General features: G+C 47.1%; 1 protein-coding gene across 11 annotated transcripts in view; it reads left to right on the top strand.

Annotated features, from left to right (window-relative positions):
- LOC105283503 (teneurin-m) overlaps positions 1 to 15941 on the top strand; it is a 603501-nt gene that overhangs the window by 535646 nt on the left and 51914 nt on the right. The window lies entirely within an intron of this gene.

The raw sequence follows: 15941 nt of genomic DNA, 5'->3' as shown, positions 1-15941 counted from the left end.
TGTGCGACATGTGTCAACAACAGTGATTATTGTACACGGATTTTTAACGTCAATTAAACGTGTATCAATTCTTTTTACGCCACCCCATGTCGCGCAACGTCATTTCCGTCAAAGGGGTGTTTTTTCGTCTCGATTTGTCGAAATTGTTAATAGCTTGGGTCTTACATTGCTTTTATAATAACAAACTTCGCGCAGTTTTCACGACGACGGCTGTCCGCTTCGATTAGCTCGACGAACGTTATTTCCACGGCTTTTCTTTACGCTCGATGAAATATCCCCGGAGCCCGGGGAAACCGATTCGCAGTTGCCCAAACGGCTCGAAACGGCGAGACGGCAGTGCGAAGTGATTCTGACTTCCGTGCTCGCCGAGCTTAAACTTCGGAGTAATACCTCGGAGTTATCGGGCACGCCTCCAAAGTTCCGCGTCGTTTAACGATAAGTACTTATCAGAACTGATAAAAAATATGGAGCGAGTTTATAACAAAGCGTACATAAGAGGGACGGAATATAATTGGACCATTTCGTACTTCACAAACGTCCAACGCCTCCATTTATAAGAGGTGAAACTTTCGAATCGCACAATCACGTTTCACGAAGCTGTAAATCAAACACATCTGCAAAGAATGTCTCGGCACCGGTAATCCGGTAATAAGCTAAGAAAATCCAGCGATCGTTAAAGAGACCCTCGTAACGTCCACGGCCGATTTCAGCCTGGTTCCTCCAACGTCTTGAGAAAATTCCTCTTTTATCTAGCTACATCTCGCTCCCAAGAGTATGTCGCGTAAGGGAAGACTGCTCGTCATCGAGCAATTAAATCGATCCGGCTATATATTATACCTGATCTGGAGCTGAACGACTTTTCTCGCGTATAGCGCGTGAGAGAGGATCCTCCCTCGACTGCTCAATATCCACTTTGACTCGGCTTTTCACGTTCCACGGATCTCTTCCCAGGACGTTTTATTCGTGGATGCGCGAGCGGGGAGTGCAGGCTGCCGGCGCTTCTTATTCATCGTATTCATCAGTCCCCGTAGCGAGATCTTCGACGAGAAAGGACACGGGGAGCGCCGAAAAGAGTAAACGCACGCGGAATAGATGGAGAACGATCACGCAGCGATCGGCGAAGCGTTCTTGAAAGCCTCTTAAACCTGTCGCTGCCAAGCAAAACCGCCCATATTTATCGTCGATACCGAGGCGGAGCGGGCCTTGCAGCTGGCCGTCCACAAAATCGATACTTCGACCTGCTGTACGTCCTGCTCCAAAATGATCCGATCGCGACGATCGGCCTGGACAGGGTAGTTTGCCCTTCGCCACGCTCTCGTAACTCGTCGACGGGGAAGACAAATGGTCTCGCGGTACGGAGAACACGTCTCAGGAGTGTTCCACGAATTACAAGATTCCTAACGACATCTGTCTCAGAGAGGAATATTAGGATCTATAATTGATTACCGAACGTTCAAGGGCGACTTGTCTCAGGCAGAAAAATGATCCATTATTGCATGATTAATATTTTGCAAGGGAAACCTCACCTCACCTCACGAAATTGGTACGGTTCATTGCCAACTGGGCACTTTCGTGCAAGGTCTTCAAGTGCCGTTCAAGTTCTGAAATGGCGTCTTCAACTGTTACGAGACTCTAATGTGGATTCCTTGCAACGTGTATGCCAAGCATACATTTACGTACGTCCATCCAACATGCGCTCATTTATTCTCTCTCCCTCGCGCTTCCCACGTCAATCATTAATCAATCTACCACACGTGCGCCTGCCTTAATTTACGCAACATTCTCTACCTTCTCCTCTGCTGTTGCAAGGTTGCTACCGCTGCAGTGTCATGCGTCGCGACAGGTGGTGATCGTGCCGTTTTTCGTCCTGCTGTGGCAAGAACGCCACATTGTTGCCTGCCTAAACACCGCGATGCCCCGCGGGGCCCCTCGCCCTGGCCGCCCGGTCGGCGAACCCTTTTCGCGACGACCCAAAGGAAAACGTAACGCGAGAAGGGCCTCCGTTGCACGGTGACAGCAGCGTCGTGCTGACAAATGCCGCGTAATAGGCCCGATTGTTCGCCGTCGGGCCAATTTGAGTGGCAGCCCGGTAATTTCGTTCGCCCCGGAGAAGCCCCACCGGAAAAGGCGATCCCGGGCGTATCCTTTCTCTCCTTGCACGAGTCGGCGCGCGAGTCGCACACAGCGCGCAGTGACAGATTAAAAGGGGTCTACCCCGTCGGTGTGCGTGCGTTTTTTTAAGCCACTGGCCCGCCATTCACCGCGAACGACGCCGGTCCCCGGGTAACCGTATGTCGTTCAGTAGGGACCTCTGCCGCGAGGAGGGGCCAACCAGGGGGAAGGGGCACGAACGAGTTCTCTAGTAGTGTAGCGGTAGCTCAGGGAAGCCCCGAGAAAACCCCTGTAGCCCGAACTCGGTACAGTCACATTTATGGTTTGTACATAAAGTCGTGCCACCCCTCTGTCTCCCCCCGCGCGGCGCCCTGCACACGACGAACGATAGCTCCGGATCCCCTTTCGGCATCGGCGTATTAGATAATCACTGGACCGGGGACGGAAGGGGGCCGCGCGCCAGGGACTTGAAAGGCCCCAACATCCATCATCCATGGCGCGAGGGGAACCCCCTTGTCCACTGGACCGGACCAGGACCTGCGCTCTATTTCTCCCTTCTCTTGGTCACCCCACGTCAACAACGGCTTTAGGTGATGTTTGCGCTCAGCGCTACGTTCGGCAACATCGTTTTAGTGCGAATCCTGTCTCGCCAATTATTTCGGGGGCTTAATACGTGTTGACTTTCGAATGAAGATTTGGAGAATCAAAAGCTCTCAGTCTTCGCGTCTTCCATCCAGAAATTTTTTATTTTGGAGTAAACTGAATAACTTCGTAGTTGAATATAAACTGTCACAAATTGTTAGAACATTTGATGACTATTAAAGAAATATTAATGCTCAATTGTAAAATATAACAAGTTGGAAGTCACAAAAGTAACGAAGAAATATAATGTAGTTTCTCAAAAAGTTATTTAAGTTAAATTAGCTCAACGGAAAAGCACTAAATATCGTCACATGTTTTTGGCACCCTGTACGGCTGCTTGTTTCGATTATCCCTGCGAAACCGGTACCACCCCTCTCGCCCTTTCTCCTTTCTCTCTCTTCTCCCCGGTGTATCCCCCAGCTTGCCTATGTACACGGCGGAGTAAACACGATGTCAGCGAGCACATTAATGTTGTAGCCCCACTCGCGTCGGTGCAGTTCTTTTATGCCGCTCGATCGACCGCTTCGTTCGGATGTCGAATGGTTCGCGAAAATCGTAGTAACAGTCGACCTAATGGAGATTGGATTGCGGATAAGGCGGTCCTTTTCTTCGGCCCGGAGCACACAGGCCGCTGATCTTTTGTGATTGATGAAAATCTTCGATAGTTGACAATTTTGTTTTCAATAAGTGGTAGCCATCGAACTCTGAGCGATGCTGTCTCTTTTTCTCTGTCTGTCTCTCTCTTTCTCTCCCCCTCTCCCTCCCTGTGCAGAGAAAAGCCTTTGTGACCGGTAACTTCTTATTACACGAGGATTCCATTCGCTGAATTGAGTGCATTCTGCGTCTGTATATTTAAAGAGCTCAGTCACGAGGCAGGTGTGTGCGTGTACATGTGTGTGCATGCGTGATGTGTATATGTGTTCGTGCAATATCAGGACCGATATCGCAGCTCCAAGAGAAGATTGAACAGGCTAGCATACGAAGTTCTGCGAAGTTATCTTTGCTCATGGCGCACTACATCCTTATTGATGCATTCTCCGCAGATTGAAAGCGGGATCGATAGAAAAAGCTGCTTACTGCTTTGTGCGCGCGTTACAACGTGACTTCCGCTCTTTACGTTCACTCGTGCAGACCGAAATCCGACAAGAAGACCGCTTGATACGGAGGATGCTTGATATGGTGTTTTCTAATCTAACGATCTTCGCGTAACATCAGCTGCGAGTCGAAACGGCATCTGAACGACTTGATATAAAAAGTTTACGCGCCTCACGCGAATAAAATTGTATTACTTCCGTCTTGAGGGGCCACTCCGCGTTTTATTTCGTATCATCCATCACGTTCCTGCATTTATGTATAGACGCAAGTGGGGCAATCTCGACGACCCACGCCGTAATAGATATGTAAATCCGCGATTTAATTACGTCTTTGAATAATAAGTAATTTAGTCATGTATTAAAACGTTCCCCGGGCGAACTTTTCATAATAGAAAACGTCTCCGTCGCAAAAAGACAGAGAAAAAGAACGGTGATACGTTGAACCCTCGTAGAACGCCACTAATGTGCATGTACCGCTCACTATCTATCCACTTTTCAATCATACATGTCTCACACGCTACATAAATACCCTGCTTAAATAAATGAATTCGTCAAAACTTGAAGCTCGTATTTATAACACATTTATGATTACGTATTTATAAAATCTTCTAGTTAGGTCAGGTAATAACATTTTTATCTGAATATGACCTGTCCCGAAGCGATCGTGTTCGAAACAAAAAATGCGTATTGTTACTAGACGTTAAATAATAAATCAAGAATCGATTGTGCATAAAATTGTTTTGTCGTACCAGCGTTCAGCGACCGCGTTCGAAACAAAGCTAGATATTATCAGAGATTAAATAAAAAAATCAATTATGTACAAGATTACAATGTATTTTAGAGTCGCATTTTTCCTTTCAGCGTTTCCTTTCGCGATTATGGGAACCACTGACAGCTCCGCACGAGTACGCGGCATTCACTTTTCTCGCCTGCAGATGACATAATATCAAAAAAAGGGCACATGGCTCACGTGCGGGAATTGGGAGAAAAGGAAGAGGCAGTCTCCCCCTCCGGTATCGATACCGTCCGTCTCGGTGAAGTCGCACGCTTCGCTTTTTCGTGCGTGCCTATGCATCCGATATGTCACGCACAAAATGCGGAACCGGCCGTTTGCAGTTACGCCCGCCGACCGACCGACTGTTCGCCACACTTTTTCGGGATACAATGCGCCCGGAATAATCGCGCGATGTGTGACGCGCAATGATGAGACACCAGCATTCTAAAGACTACATTGTACGTTACCGCAAAACTGAATTGCACACCGTATTTCCTTGAACTGCACGATGCGCGAGAAGTGCACATCCAATGAAAGAAAGTTTCATACATTATGATATACTCAAATTGTTACTCTGAAATTAATTTCTTTCAGTTAGAAATCGATGCTTTATTGTTGAACCATCGGGTATGTCAAATTGATACCCTGCAATTGCGCTTTGAAATTAACTGAGGAAGGAATAACTTACTAAAAATTCCAAGCTTGTAAGCGGGAGATACGCATCGTTTCGTACAACAGATTTAAATGCGTGTTGTTGCCATGTGCTCGTAGAATGAGAATCGTTCTAAGCAGATTTTCAGCGAGAGGGAACGGCTCGTTCTCTCCACTCGGTTCGTATGGCAGCAAAGAGGGCGACGTGAATCTCGGATGTGGGGGAGTATTAGCATAATTCGGGCCGAAACGCAGACCGGATTCCTTCCTGAAGAGGCCCCGGTGTCAGATGGCGAGCCTATGAAGGAGCCGGCACTCGCAGGTCTCCCGTAGGGCCGAGTTGCGCCGCTCCGAGATTAGCATCGGCGACCGTAAACGCCAGAAAATAAGCGGCCCCACCCGCGCACATTGTCGACCGCCGAAAATTTATTCCAATCCTTTGTTCCGGGACGCTCGTTACTTATCATTAGTACGGCGTGCGCTCGAAGCACTTGTCAGATCGGGGAGGATATCAAGAGTCGCCACCCTGGGAGGTTCTCTCCGCCCGCTGTCTGTCGTAAAGTAGCTCCCCTGCCCCAGCTAAGATATTTATTAATTCTGGAAGGAGTTCTGCAAAAATGACTCTCTCTCTCTTTCTCTCTCGAATCATTCTATTGCAGTAAATGGAAGTCGGAAATTGGAATCTTTTAAAAGAAGGGTTGAGGAGACAGATAGGAATCAATAAACATTAATTTTTAATTCAGGTTTAAACGAAGCGATTACGAAGTTATATTACGAAGGCATATTTATGAAACATAACGTGATGAACGAAATTTTTAAAAATAGATATATGATCGAATATCGGGATATTCGCGTTGACGAAAACATCACTGGAAATAGACATTGGAAAATCTGATGTTACATCAAGGCGCTATTTTAGCGTCATCTTTACGTCATATTTGCGTCATCTGTCACGCGCGAGAAAAGATACCATCCAACTCGTTCATACACATAGTCCAAAAGTGGATGCAACGAACTTTTATTATTGAGCGAAAGTTCAAAGATAAAGATAAATCTGATAATGACGTTTCACATGATTGTATGAAATATGTATATTAGGATGCAGCACATACTGAAGCCTAATTTAGCGGCACGTGGTCGAAATATTTTTGTCCCCTATACCTATATTTTATCCCTATACTGTCACAGAATCTCTGACGTTCAGCGCTCGATGCAACATCAGAGTCAATAAGTCAAGCTGACGTAAAAATCAGTCGGGAAAGAACATTGTTCACATTGTCACGTTCTAAAATAAATTCATGACGTACGACAATGGGTTTCCCAATGCAGCTTTTATTTATAAAGGGCAAGGACGAAGGAAAAGTATCGTTGATTACAACTAACGAAATGTCACAACTGTGGGATGTTTCAGCTTACGAATTTATAAAAGAGATCTATTGATGTCTTATCACACCGGGAGTCGCATATAAATTATATATATTTTCTCAAGAGAATAACTGGTAGCAAAATAATAAAATCGATGAGCGTTCGTTCCTTCTTTATTTGATCTTACTTACTTAAGCAAGTATGTAATAAATCATGCAATTTCGTTCGCATTGAATGTCATCGGGACAGCCGAGTTTAATCCGTCGGAATGCATTTGATACCGCTTGAGCGCAGAAACGGAGTTATCGTGAGCGCGGTATCATCGATCGCGCCGCGATTTCAGCAATCGGATATGCACCCCGCCTGCGTGCGGACGAAGGTGCCCGCAGGAAACCTTAGCGAGAACTTCTCCCCCATTTCCTTACCTCCCAAGGATACCCCCCGCGTGGCCTATGGACACGGGGGGATGGCCGGAACTGGAGCCCAAAGGTCTCGCGAGTAAGGGCTACGAAGCACGAGGGGAGGAAGCGGCGTGAGATACGGCCGAACCTATCCGATAAGATCTTCAGTCTGTCGTAAGAACAGGAAGTGCATTAAGGAAGCGGGTATTCCCACTGTGACTGCTAACTCGACACTGTATTACTCCCGGTTAAAGTAGTAGTCGCCGTCGCAGATATTGCAAGTAGATTACGACCCACGGAAAACTCCCCGCAGGAAGCCACGTATTTTTCAAGATCTTGAAATTGAGCACGCTCACGTGCACATGCATATTATGTGCTGAGAGAGAAAAGTCTCTTGTGGGCTCTCAATTAGTTGAAGGCCCTCAATTAGCTTAGCGAACTGAAAGGGTGAATTCAGATGACGACGCTCGTTTGTCGTCAACATTGTCTAATCGTTTTAGACAAAAGCGGAAACTATTGAATTTAATTAACAATTAAATGATTTACTTATTCGAGTACCGCGACGTTGTTCGATTTCAAATATATATTATAACTGACGAACCAACGAAATTTAAGGAATATTGGCAGCCAAGGATTAAATTTAATCAGACAATTAACATTTCTAGAGCGAGAAATATGCACGAATTTTGGCTGGAAATTTTGGTTTTGGTTAAAACGTTCCCCTTTTAATCCGCACTTTTTTAATTAGTGCATAGTGCAAAGGTAACATTTTACGTGTATTTTAATACTTCAGTGCCAACGAGATTTACAAATATTTATTCGCGCATCAAATCGGGCCCGTGTAACGTTACGAATTCGCGCCGAGGGAAAAGGGGTTTTCTGGCGGATTGAAAGCGCGCGCGGCCGAATCCCGAAGTAAAATACTTGCGTGCAGGATCGAAGCGGTCCGTATGGGTCGACACACCCACCCTCACTTCCGTCCCGGCAAATTCACGCGAAGGGGGTGAAGGTCGAAATCCTGGAATCCCGAATTCGATTTTCGGCACGACCGTGCTCGGTGAATAGGGGAGGCCGGCCGGTCGGACTCGACGGAACGGCAGAGGACGAAGGCTCGAGTTGCTCGTCCGAGATTGGAAAACGTCTGGGATTACGTAAAAAAGAGAAGAAGAGAGAAGAAGAGAGAAAAAAGAAGGAGAGAAAGGCTAAGGCGGATTGCGTATCGGGCAGATGGCAGGCGGCTCTCTCGCGCAAAGCCAACTACGTTTGTGCACGAGAGTACCTTACGCGCGCGCTGCGCTCTTCTGTGCTCCGTGTGAACGCGAGCGTATGTGGTACGTGCGTGGTGGACGTGCGGCGATTGGTCCCGGTTCGATGATGATAGTGGTAGTAACTGTTGCTCGTCGACGAGAGAAAGATAGAGAGAAAGGATGGAGAGAAAAAGGGAGGAAGAGAGAAAGATGCGGGGATACGATAGGAGCACGAACACGTTCATGCGCCACTCGGATTTCGAAAAGGGTGGGACACCCTTTCATCCCGTCCGGTCAATAGTTCTTCTCGGTCTTCCTTTCTTCCCTTCCTTCCTTCCTTCTTTCTTTCTTTCTTTCTTTCGCTCGTTCTTTCTGCCTTTTTCCCATCCCGCTTGTTTTCTTCGTCTTCCTCTCGCTCCGGTGCTTCGTATACGCGCATCCTATTTCATGCGGAATGGCACGACGCCGCCGTTGCCGGTCCTAAAAGTTTCGTGGGACGGTACTCTTCCAAAAGGAAGATCAGATCTGCTCTCGCGTGCAACATTTTTTTCCGTATTATGCGAGAAGACGGAGAGAGTTTCGTGCTGGAGTCCGAAACGTCCCCAATTGTCCTTAAAGTAGATTGTAATAAAAATGAACTAATGCAATTTTTTTACTGATAAATTTTTAAACATTTCTAAAGAACTTTAAAAGAGCAGGATTTAATAATTTTGCTGATAAATGTTATATAAACATAATGCTCTATTTAGGCTTTATGTGGACATAAAATATTACCTTTAAGCGTGTTATACGCCTTTAGGATTTAGCATTTAGGTCTCGCTTAATTCACGGTATTCGATCAGGCGGAAGGCTTGATGATGTTTAGAAGGATCATCATTCAACTTTACCCTACCGCTTCGCGTATGTTTCCTTTTCACACTTCGCGCGTCGGCCGATGAAAGCTCCCACACATCAATTTATAATTTTTACATGTGTCATCGAGCAAACACGTTCTCGCTACTACATCTCGTGGGGAAACAGATTTCAGAGAACAGGTCTAACGTGACTTTGCAAATAGCAGTGCGAAAGGTCCAGCAGTCGGATGGACAAGGTAATCTTTAGATTCATCCTCTCGAGCCAGATGTCCGAACCGAACCGACGGTGTTCATACAGTGCCACGCACATTTACGTTATGACACAGCCAATCTGCTACAGACCTAAATACTGAAGAACGTCAACACAGCTTCACATTGAAATTGGAATTGAAATCTCTTTCGATATTGTATCTGTGATATAATTTCGACGATATCATTATTGACACTATTGACACAGATGACACTAATATTGGAAATTTTTAATACCGTAACTTTCATCTACAATATTCAACTTGGTGACACTTGTGAATAATTCTCTCATTAGATAAATGAAGAATATAAAAGTAATGAGATAATTAATTAATTAAAGAGATTCTCTGTGTGCGTTTTCTGTAGACTGTCGCGTAATCGAATACAGTCGCACTGTGTCGCAAGTATAATACAAACACACACCGCAATCGCACGAAGTTCCTAAGTGACACTAATTTTATGCCAAACACGAGACTTCGCGCTGCCATCCATAAAATCTGCCGCTCGTGTGCGCTTCACGCGCGCAAGTTCCGCGCTAGCGAGGCCGCAACTTATCCCGTTCTTCGTATGAGGAACGCGACAAACGCATGTTTAAACAAACTGACAACGATGAAGCACGACGGCGACGTGCGTGGGAAGTTCTGCTGGTCGTTTGGCGAACTTCCTCCCGTGACTTAGTTGCAGCTGATGGGCGAACATTGCTGTGTGAGTGCCGGGAGATGTGCAAAGTTCACGGAAAAATAAAGGTTGCGGAACTTGGGAGGGATTATGGAAACTACCTTATATTTTCATATTCGGATGAATGATTGGAAAGTGCCGTCATAATGGAACTCTCAACTTTGCCGATTGCAGTAACTCCTGCTTCCTCGAAAAGTCTATTTTGAGAGCGTCGTGATTCTCCTCGCGTGGTATTATGCATCGCTTTAGATCACAAGCGGTACATTATTTCAGGCGCGTCTATTCTACATGCGACATTCAAAAGCGAACTTTTTCCTATCTAAGTGCAAGTGTGAGGTGCGTCGACTTTGTCCGCGCGAAAATTTTGCGTCTAGCGCCCAACGTCTGCCCCGTTACTTCAGATTCGCTTCGTATTCTTCCAGCGTGTTTTGTATAAAAGTCGCGTCTTCGTGGTCGGATGCAAATGATTGCAAATTATCGAGTGAGAAAAATGCGAGCGCGCATCGCACACCTGACGTGTGCGCGGATCGCCGTATGGAGTTACGGCGTTATGTACTCGTTATCCGTCCCAGCGTGGCCGTAAAGTGCCCGTCCTCACACGGAACTCGGAACTCTCCGGTATATCGTCATCGTGTATGCGTGCTTATCCGCGGTGCCGGGGCCGATGAGGTGCACACGCGAGGAGGAGGAAGTTTTCGTGGCAGCTCGGCGCGCCGGTCGTGACCAAGAGCGACGTACGTCTGAGAGTGCAACACGAGTGCGCGAGCGGACGAGCGTGCGGAGCGGAGAGTCATCGCCACGAGCGCCGTAATTTACGAAGCCATCATCCTTGTATGCAGATACGCCATGAGGGATGCCCCCTGTCTCTCCCTTTTCTCTGTAACCCGTCCGGGCGCGTGAACGGGGCCCTTCGAAGGGAGCAACGCGTCGGCACCGCGTGCGGACCTCCCGCGCGCCGGCCGCGCGCGCTTCCCCGCGCTTTTATTGGCTTACCTCTCGGTATATTTTACAACCGATAGTGGATTAAGGGGATTAAGCGCAGTCGTCCGCAGGGCGGGCTTTACCCTCGGCATGGAGACATAAAGTCCATAAGATACGAGGATTACCCTTTTTCTAACGAGCGACCGATCTCTCCTTCTCTCTCTCCCTCTCTCTTTCTCGATGGACCGGCGCGGTCTCTCACGAGTGTGAAACGCCGATATAAAAAGTCGATTTACGCCGAACGCGCACGCCTTGTCGTGCCTTACCGTGCCGTGCCGCCCGCATCCGCGAGCCGATCTCGCTTTCATCCTCGTCCACCTTGAGAGTTCACCGGCGACGTGGGTTTAGCAAGAGGTATCGGGTTACTCGAACATGCACCATCGTCCTGATGGCGAGTACATTCTTTCGAGACAAAGCGGCGGTGTCGAGGCGCGAGCCTGTTGGGGAACATCTGTATCAATATCACTGCATTCAGATCGTGGTTTCTTCCCCAGTGCGATGATTTAGAACTCTCATTGGAGGAACAACGTCTCTGGTCTCACTTTTGAGGAATGTAGCATTTTTCATCATTCAGATGTCGATAGAGTAATGACAATTATTTTTATCATGATTTTTACATGTTCGGTAGGTTTGAACGATCGAAGACCGTAAAGCGCGATAGACGTTTCAGTAATGTTTCAATGCATATAAAATCAGGTCGCTTTGGTGCACACAACGGAAAGTATCATAGACCATTCCCGTTTCTCGCAACCGCAAACAAGGTCGCTGCGGCACTCCCGGTACTCGGATCACAGAAAGCCCCATCTTCTCCGCGAATGTCGAGCACCATTTACGGCCGAAAGCTTTTCTGGGATTTCAATATCGCGGAGCGGAGCGGAGTAACGAAGGAAAGGGGTGGAATTGGGTCGTCCTCGAATGAATATCGAGCCGCGGATCTCTGCATTAGAGAATGGAGATCTTATTTCGATTATCCTCAGCGAGAAATCCACCCTTCGCCGCGTGAACACGTGTGCGATTCGCAGTAAAAATCGCAACCATTTCGTTTTACGTAGCTTCTCATTTTATGCCCTTCATTTTATCGTTCGTGCCGAGGAAACAGTCATTTTTTTCCATAACAACGCGCGCGCGACTTGCAAGCCTTACATAATATATCATTATCGGAACAAAAACAAATATTGCTCTCCTGTAATAATTTCCCGTACGGTTTCGCCCCCCAATTATAATGCAATTACAAACTTCGATACCACACAAGCGGTACGCAAATTAGGAGAGTCCCGGTTAGCCGACGGAGAGAAAGGGAGATGGAGAGAGAGCTCTCTACATTTTAACGATCCAACGGGCGGAACGGCCTTACCGTATAGCAGGTAGCCTTCTCCGAAACGTCATAATTTGCCGCACGGCCACGGCTTCTTATTATCTCGAGTCCGTTAAGCGCGGACGAGGGCTGAAAGGTTTTTATCTGTCCGCCAAGTCCGAGCTGCTCTCGTTCCGCGATAGGTACAAGTTAATCGCACGTCCGTGCCATGGCGCGAGGCTGTCCGAGCGGATGAAGCAGCGCGCTGGGAACGACGACGAGGCAGCCGGGGGTTGCAACGCCGGCGAGAAAGCCGCCCCGCCGAGTCGCGCGCGCGGGACCTACGGAAAAACAAGGGAAACATCCACGTATTAGGTCACGTATATCGCGCGCCGGGTTCGCTCTGTTTCTAGTGTTTCGGGCGCAGCCGAGAATCCGGGTAACCCGGTAAAATGATAGCCGAAACCGGGAAACTCCGAAGCACGCGCATTATTCAGAACAGTCGCGCGAAGGGGAGAAAGGAGCAAACGGATTCCCGGCACACAGCGGCGCATAGACCTCTAAATGAATTTTTTATAACAACCCAGCTGTATGAAATTTCCCGCGAAAAACGATTGCACACACCATGAGAAATTAAATGGATGCTCCGGGGAATTTAGATAATGTAGTTTAATTTATTCTCTCTCTCTCTCTCTTACACACATACGCGCGCGCGCATGCGCGCGGTATAAAGCCGCTGTTAAAATCTATGGCCATTGTCTAAGTTTTCAACATGGTTTTGCACGAATAATTTTATAAATATTTCGAGCAGATTTCCATTGTGCTGACAGTATACATCCACTCTCTCTCCTCGCGGCGGCCGGCCGCGCGGTATTGTGCCGCAGTCTTCTACACAATGCATCGCTTGCGAAGAAATAGCCCGTCCGCTCGGAACAAGTTATGAACGAACAAAGTTGCAAATTGCGAGCGTATCTTCAATCCTTTAACCCAGACTTTTGCTCTCTTATTTTCCTTTATCACTGCCACGTGTGCCGACTCCTTTCCGACTCGTTACGTTATTATTACGTTATCCTTATTTGCGGAGGAAAGTGTACATGCGCATTTTCCGGAGAAATTGCCACAGAATGCAAGAGAGGTGCCGGAGATTTTCGAAATCAGGTCTTCCGGAGAAATTAGCGGAACTGCCAGCAGAAATTTTGAGACAAAAATAGCACGATACACTTGCAGCGGTATGTAAACCCGCGCGGAGGAGGTAAACGTTAATGTAATGGAACGGATCGCCGAGTTCGATGGTATCCGGTCGGCGATGATCGAGCGACGATCGAAAGCAGCCGGTTTTCGACCGGTCGCCGTCGCGTCGACGTCGTCATCGACGATCCCTCAAACCCCCTTGGCAAACATTTGAACGCGAGATGGCACGGCGCTCCGGATACGCGCCCCTGTACCCACTTATCCACCCTCCTGGCCTGTTTCCGTGAACGATGCAATATCTCCCGCTATTTCGCGTCGGAGAAATAGCGGCTGCGCCGCTCACGAGTTTCCCGGCCCATTTAAGTCTCGTTATGCTACTCATTGACGCGTTAACTCGCACTATCGGGCATTAACTCGCCCCGCGGTTTCGCAGCCGCATAGCGGCGGTGGTAAAAATTGCGGGAGCCCGTTGCAGTGGCTGCCGCACTTGCGTTATCGAAGGAAACGCGCGTGATGGGGGTTAATAAGAAGGGTTGTGAAACGCTCGCAATATTCTCGCCGCGTAAACGCCCGCGGAACTTCCACTGGCGGATGCACTTCCGTCAGTGGTGAAGTTTTCGCTGAAGCTGAATGATCTTTTTTTTCTTCTTTCGCTTATTTTGCGGAGAAACGCCGATTGCTGTTAATCCGCTATCTATCTCGCATGAGAGCCTGTTTATCACTCCCGTTTATCACTCGACTCGCAAGCTTGCCGAGAGAGGATCTCTGAAGAGCTTACGCGCGTGTTCGATTTCAATTTTTTCCACAGAACAATCGGATGCGAGTTCGCGTATCTGTCTTTCATTATACAGTTTAAATTTCGTGCTAACAAACGTTTACGTGGACAATTGTTCCATAAAAAAATACATTCAGCATGATGCTTCATTTAATTCTCTATTCTTTCGTAAATCCAGGAAGAGATATAACGCACAATGCATCCCTTGCATTCCTCTCTCGATGCCCATGGGGACGGCCGTTATTGTAATTTGCGTACATTGTTTAGGATGCGGAACAGGCGCGAATTGAGGGTGATCGAAAGGCATTCAGATAACCGTACAAACGGATGACACTGCTGCGCGAACGGTAAATTTTATTATCAACAATGAATCTTTCGCTGTCGAGTATAATGTCGAAGATATTTTCGCCCGCCTCGAAATTAGAGAAAATTAGAAGAAACCCGATGATTTTGCAACGCGCGCTACAGAAAAATTAAAATTTTGTGATTACAATGTTTGTAGAATACCGTTTTTTATCTCGTTTCCTAGTCAGTTTTAGTTTGGGAAAAGGTTGATTAAAACTACTCTGCACATAACAAACACATCGTAAAGTTATCCTACAAGAGAAATTATTCTAAAGTTATACACGGTAATAGCATTAATTATTTCCTATCGTAGTAAAATAGATTTCGATATTTGTGCGGTATTAACCCGCGAATGTCGCAAACAATTTCGTTCTATATACACGGCACGGCAGCAGCACGCGGTGACGTAATATCATTTCTTAATCGCTAATCCGATTAAAAATCCAATATAGATTGTCGCATTTCTTACGATATTAAAGAAGACAATAATAGCAGGAATGTTTCTTGCATTCGCTGCTTATACTTGACGTATTGTTACTATATCAGAGCTACGTCCTACATTCTGTTCTCATGAATATCATTATACATACAATGACATATTGCCACAATAGCCGTGATTACGATCCTTGTAATCACCTTTCCTCCCCTGTTGCATTTCAATCGTCTGCCCGCGCGATGTATCAGAGAAATTCTTCGATTTCCGATCTGCGAACGCCGTGCCCACGTTAATCAACTCCCTCGGCGTCCGTTCCCGCACCAGGCCAATAATAATCAAAGATCGTGGGCGAAGATCGAGAGTACGAATGGCGCAACACCTCGTTATCCCATCCGCAGGTCCCCCTTTCCCTTTCTGCGCTTAATATTCGCGATATACTTTAATCGTTCATCAACCGCCCGAAACCGGTCGTCCCGATAAAACGGACGGGGTGGCAGCAGGGGCGGACAGTGGCTCTTTGAAATCTCAAGCTAATAATTTACGAAGACCCTCGGTGAAAAAAATCTCATAGGAAAACGCGTCCCCTTGGATGATATATTCCATACATCATTCCGAAGAATAACGATTATTCTTCCCAGAATTGGCCACATAAAATATCACTTAAATAATATCGAAAACTGGGATCCGAGTCTTCATTTCCATTTATCCCAATAAACGCTCTCGAAAGAGGGAGAAAGTCGCCACAAGGATTTGGTAGGAGAATTAAGAGGAAGACGCGCGGCAGAGAGGTGGAAATTGCAGAGGAGCTTCGGCTTACTTTAAGCAACGTTTATCGCAACAGCTCTCCACAC

This window comes from Ooceraea biroi, chromosome 1 (genome assembly GCF_003672135.1).
Source record: "Ooceraea biroi isolate clonal line C1 chromosome 1, Obir_v5.4, whole genome shotgun sequence".
Taxonomy (NCBI): Eukaryota; Metazoa; Arthropoda; class Insecta; order Hymenoptera; family Formicidae; genus Ooceraea; species Ooceraea biroi.
Note: the sequence above shows the minus strand (reverse complement) of the source record. Positions and strands in the feature narration are given on the sequence as shown.